Genomic DNA, 6,000 nt, shown 5'->3' with positions numbered 1-6,000 from the left:
TTCGTTATCACACAAGAGTTCAAAGTTTATGCCTGCACAATGTCATATGTGGGAAAGTCATCATTGGAGATGTAAATGTTTAGATGATCAACCTGTCATGGGTTTCATTACATTTCAGAGGACAACAAATAGAACTATAATCAGCCTGCAATTTCAAAACTCTACAACGTCATTAAGAATAAATGTACGACATACTGTTATATCTACAATTACACCGTTTGAAAGATAAACTATATCCTCATGCGCAAACATGCACGCACGCAAACATACATATATGTGTAAACAACATACAATCATTTTTTTTAAAAAGGCAAACTGTTATCTATACTGTATTTCTACTGTGTGATTGAAGTTTCTCCTTAATTGCGGGTAGGAGATTGGGCCTATCTGAATAATGTCTTTTTTATCAATAACATATTGAAGGCTTATTGTGTATATGGTTGTAGATTATAAAGTAAGATTATTAATTTTGTATGAAAACATCTTTATTTGGATTTGAGCTCAGATCATTAGTTTTTCCTCAGGAAATCCTGGTGTACCAGATATTTGGCATGTTCTTTACTAAACCTTTAGTATTATACATGATCTTGCTGCCAGCGTTGAATATTATAGTAAACGAAACAGATATATTTGCAGTAGATGCATTAGGCAAAGTTGATTGCAGGTTTTATCTAAGCAATACACCAAACTTTAGGATAGGAAAACTGTACCAATAGTGCGAATTGCGTCCATTAATGTCTTGCTTACAAACTAATTCAGGAGGGATTTTATTTGATTCACAACCTCCTTAGAAATGAACACCATTTCTCTACTTGCATGTGTCTTGTAGAAAGATCTAAGAGCCATATATATACAGACGCTGGCGGCCTTCATTTGATTGCAAGTCGATGAAAGGGTACTTTTACGTTCAGAATGTGTGCATGGTCCTAAATTGTACTAGCGTTTCTCGCTGTAACCTAATTGTCGCTCACTTATGTTTTGTATGCCAACGCCACAACTTAAAGTCTTCCATCAGGAGATGGGGTTTCTCACACAGAATGTCCCTCGTTTGATAGATGCCCCGTGAATCCAAAATCAAAAGCAATTATTTTGTCATTGAGGATGTATTAAACTGCATGCCATAGCATTCATAGAACTGTATGCCTGAGAATGTGCAGAAATGCATTTCTGTCTATCGAAACAAAAGCACACCTGATGTTTCTATCCAGAACTCAAACCTGAGTAAATCATAAAATAGGGAGTTGCAAAATTAATGCTAAAACAGTTCTCTGGCAATCAAGAAGTCTAGTAAAAGTAATGCCACCAATGTCTTTCATCAGTACATTTTGGAATTAGAGCTACAATGAAATGATTTTGCAATATTATCAGCCTATTACAAACCCAGTTTGAAGTGAGACAGAAATGTGACTCGGATTGAATCTTGAAAAGGTAAATAAAAGTCAGACGGAAACTTGCCGAAAACATGGAAGTCCGACGATATTTTTGAATAGTAAATGGAAATCAGACGAAGTCTTGGTAAAGTATGTTTAGGTAGATTTCTGAACACAAGGGAATTCGACTGCTGTATTCCGAATTCAATACCAAGGTATTGTTATATTTATCCGAAAAGTCACAAACGGGTCTAGAACTGGACTATGCCAAGCGAAGTTCGGACAAGTGGCACATTGTTTCAGATTGTTCAAGACAGACTGAGCGTGTTGCCGAGCGGATTTATTTTAATCGAAACACTTTGGCGCAGAAACACTATCCATATTTTAAAGATACAAATGATTTCCTGGAAAAAACTGACCAAACTTACAGCCTCTTAAAACTGTATACTTGGAGAAAGAAAAGTGTGCAACGGCCATAAATTACCATTTTTGTACGTTAGGTGTATTGAGGATAGTTTCCTCGTTTGGACCCATGTGGAGGAAAAATAGTTTCCTGACTGGATAAAACAACCAACATTCATCAATTAAAATTAAAACGAAAAAGAAATGGAATAAGGAGTAGATTTCCTAAATTTGACATTATACAACAGAATAAACTTGCAAACGGGAATAATCGGGACATTAGGATATATTTAAAGGAGATTCATCAATTGTTACGTTAAATACCTTTCCTGTAAAGCATGGGTTCAGGAGCATTGTTAATTCCAAACACATATTTCCCACACGATTTTGCAACATCAACAAGATTTAATGACGCTTGTTCGATGTATTTCGAGAAATAAGTTGAAAAATCAAGCAAGTGGTTAAACAGAGACCTGAAGTTTTAAGAAGAATAAATATTCTCAACAAAACAAAACTAACAATTTCGTTTTTTGTTAGTTATATTCGACGTTCTTAGTTTTTCTCCTTTATATTCCATACAACTTTACAAAACAAAAAATAACAATTACGATCTATGTTGGTTTCAGTCCACGTTCTTTTTTTCTTTTACATTCCTTAAAAGCTTGCAAAACAAATGTAACAAGTACGTTCTTTGTTGGTTAAAGTCGATCTTCTTTTTTTCTTTCTTACATTCTTTACAAGCTTACAAATTAAAACTAACAATTATGTTCTTTTTTGGTTTCAATCGACGTTCCGCATCTGCAAGATGACTTATTGTTGTTACAGCTCTGTGAAGATAACAATTCCAAAATGTTGCACCGTATAATTGTAAATATAACTTTATCAAGCATATTTATTCTTAATAGGGTTGTCAACTTTTGAAAGCTGAGGCTGATTGAAGTCCTGAAGATTGATCTCTGAAAGGTAAAGAAATGCAAGACAGGTTGATCATCTAGCCATCTACAACTACAAATATAACTTCCCAACATATGTCACATACACAACGAGAAAACACCGATATTATTTTCACCGAAAGCATAACTTAGGAAGAAAATTATAATATATTCAATTGAATTCGAATCGCAATTATGCGACTATTTATTTCAATTGAAACCTTTAAAGGGAGGAAATCACTGGCCGCACATGGTGTCTGAAGCCATACACTGCATTATACTCCTCATCAAGAGCAGAAGATTTCTTCCAGGACATGGTGATTATCACAATTTTTGCACGATCAGTTGCGTTCAAAACATTTAAAAGAACGGAAACATGGTACTTATTGGAAATGTAACACGTGCAGTTACATACGAAGCCAGTGAATGAACAGGAGCCGTGGTGATGCATAGTTATAGCAGAAACAGTTGCATTTGAAAATCCGAGAAACAGAATAAACTCTCTAGCCGAAGATGTTACCTACTTATGATATTGATCAAGTGGTAGTCAGTATTTATCACCTTCAGACACACACAATAAGAGAACGGGAGTAAAATGAAATTTGTTGATTTTGAAATAAGGACAGACCAAGTTTCATGAAAATGTCTTACAATTTTAGAGCGAACTAACTGAAGACATTTTATTCTTAATTCTTACTGATTATATGGACAGACATACATTCGCAGAGTAAATGTGAATTTTTTTGAACATCAAAGTTTTCCTAATTTGACTTACTTGTTCATCTTTGAACTGCAACGATAAAACACTTAATTGACCATATGCCTTTTGTATGGTTTCGCTTTCTAATGAACCGAACACTTGATTGAAAATTCAGGCGTGAATATGCTTTGGCGCATCATCTTAAATTAGTATCATATACTTTCTTTAAAACATAATCTGGACACTAGAATAGTTTTAAAGGAGATTCATCAATTGTTACGTAAAATACTTTTCCAATAAGTCGTACGTTCAGGAGCATTGTCAAATTCCCAATACATATCTCCCACACGATTTGTAACAATCAACAACATTTAATGACGTTTGCTTGTTGCTTTTCGTGAAATAGGTTAGAAAATCAAGAAAGTGGGTAAACTGAGACTTGATGTTTTAAGAATAATAAAGATTCTCAACAAGAAAAATCACAACCTACCAATTACGTTCTTTGCTGATCCCCGGTCGAGTCATACCAAAGACTTACAAAATGCTACTAACAGCTGCCTCGCTTCACGCTCAGCATTAAGAGGTTAGTGTTAGGACTGGTCCACCTGGTGTCAGGATAATATGACTGGGTTGGACATCATGCTACATGTCTGCGGCATGATGCCCCAGTACTAGACATAACTATAATCTGTCGCACTGCGGACATCGTAGCGATATGACTGATAGATTATTAAAGCTACGTTAAAAATCCAAATCACACACACACACACACACGCAGACGCACACATGTTCTTTGCTGGTTTTAATCGACGTTCTTATTTTTTCTTCTTTCCATTCCTTACAACCTTACACAACAAAAGATAACAATTACGTTATTTGTTAGTTTCAATCGATGTTCAGCATATGAATCAAAGTTTGCAAGAGAATATTTGTGTGAATATTTGTGTGATTTGCAACAACAATTTCCTGATGCGTTTCAAAGTTACACTTTGAATAGAGCTTACAAAGGAAATGAAAATATAAGGAGCATTTTGGGCGAGATCCAGTCTTCCGAGTATCGACAAGCCTGGTTTTTAAAAGTGTAAATCGAATGGTAGTAAGTGGTGAATGTTTCTAATTAATTCAGACCTAGCAATTAACGTTAAAACAAAATCAAAATTGTAAAGTTAAAAATATAGTTCATATGATGCGTAAACCATGTTTTATGTGATGTATTGTTTAAACTGTATAAAGAGAATGCAGAGGAAACCAAAAGGCATTTAATTTATTTACTTTTAATGAACATTCTGCGGGACCATTATGGTACATAGATTCATTCGCATCTATCTGTCTGTCTCTATGTATAACTGTATGTCTGCTTCAATCTCAATCCATTGTAAACCTGTCTGCCTGTTTGTCTGCCTATATGTCTATTGTATTGCCTGTTCAAGTATTTTGATTCTCTTGATGGGTATTTTCCTTCGTTGGAATGATGAAATATATATCTATATATCAATCTATCGATTGACCGATAGCTTTATTCCGTCTATATATCTTGATGGGCATGCTCCTTTTTGAGAATGAGTACATTTCATACACAACTAGTAAAGTTTCAAAATCTTAGTCTTTCGTCATCATTAAACTATTCAATTTGCTTCAGAACAAGAAGACAGAATAACTTCAAATTACTTTTGTTTTTACATTCATCGCCAGGCTTTCTTCTCCAGTTACTTGTCGACATTATGTCCAAATAATGAAGATAATGACCCAAATATAAGTCCTTCCTCCAAGGACAAAAAAAAACTGTCGCAAATGACCAAAGGAAAAACTGATTTTAATGAATTTTAATCATTATTGCATAGGATAAGAAGGAACTTAGTGTCACTATAAAGTGTTTTTTATTTCTCTTAGTTTTCTCTGACGATGGTGTTTTCTGACATATGTAATTGTGGTTAAGATTAGTCTTTCTTGTATACATAAACTGGTTCTCTAAATTCAAGAATGAAACTATGCAATCAAAACTGGCAGAAGTTAAATAATTATTAGCATACATTTTGATAAGGATGTCTAAAACAAACTTTTTCTGTATGGGTGTTGAGGTTAACTTTGTTCAGAGGAAGATAAGAGTGCAATGAAAAACTATGCTAATCCACTGGTCCATACAGTAGTTATATTTGTTCAAGAATTTCAGTACATCCTCTGAAGCTGAAGTCGTAAATGGGGTTCTGGGAAGTTAACTTCCAATTAATTGTACTTGACTAACTATATGAAAACCTATTTCAAGTTTTGGAGAAATGACAATTCACCAGCGTTTCCGAAATGAATCCGTCAAAAGTATTGCATTTACACGAATAATTGAAAATGAAATATTTCACTCATGGCTGTCCCGAGAGATTGCTTCAACCATTTACCAGGATACTACAAAATGAGTATTAACTTTCATTTCCAAAATGGTGGGCTCGTCCGGGATTTGAACCCGGGACCTCTCGCACCCAAAGCGAGAATCATACCCCTAGACCAACGAGCCTCACATGGGAAATAATCGTGCCATTATCCGCCTTTATATTTGTCCTGCATACGAGCCGCTACCTTATCGACAGCTTGATATCAGTGCGCT

The 6,000-nt window shown here is 34.8% G+C and overlaps 1 non-coding gene across 1 annotated transcript; it reads right to left on the bottom strand.

Annotated features, from left to right (window-relative positions):
- Window positions 1-5,838: 5,838 nt before the first annotated feature.
- Window positions 5,839-5,910, bottom strand: Trnap-ugg (transfer RNA proline (anticodon UGG)). The gene has a single exon. It is a non-coding gene; the product is annotated as a tRNA-Pro (tRNA).
- Between the last annotated feature and the right edge of the window lie 90 nt (window positions 5,911-6,000).

This window comes from Sinohyriopsis cumingii, unplaced genomic scaffold (assembly GCF_028554795.1).
Source record: "Sinohyriopsis cumingii isolate HCF-2022 unplaced genomic scaffold, ASM2855479v2 utg003732l, whole genome shotgun sequence".
Classification (NCBI taxonomy): Eukaryota; Metazoa; Mollusca; class Bivalvia; order Unionida; family Unionidae; genus Sinohyriopsis; species Sinohyriopsis cumingii.
Note: the sequence above shows the minus strand (reverse complement) of the source record. Positions and strands in the feature narration are given on the sequence as shown.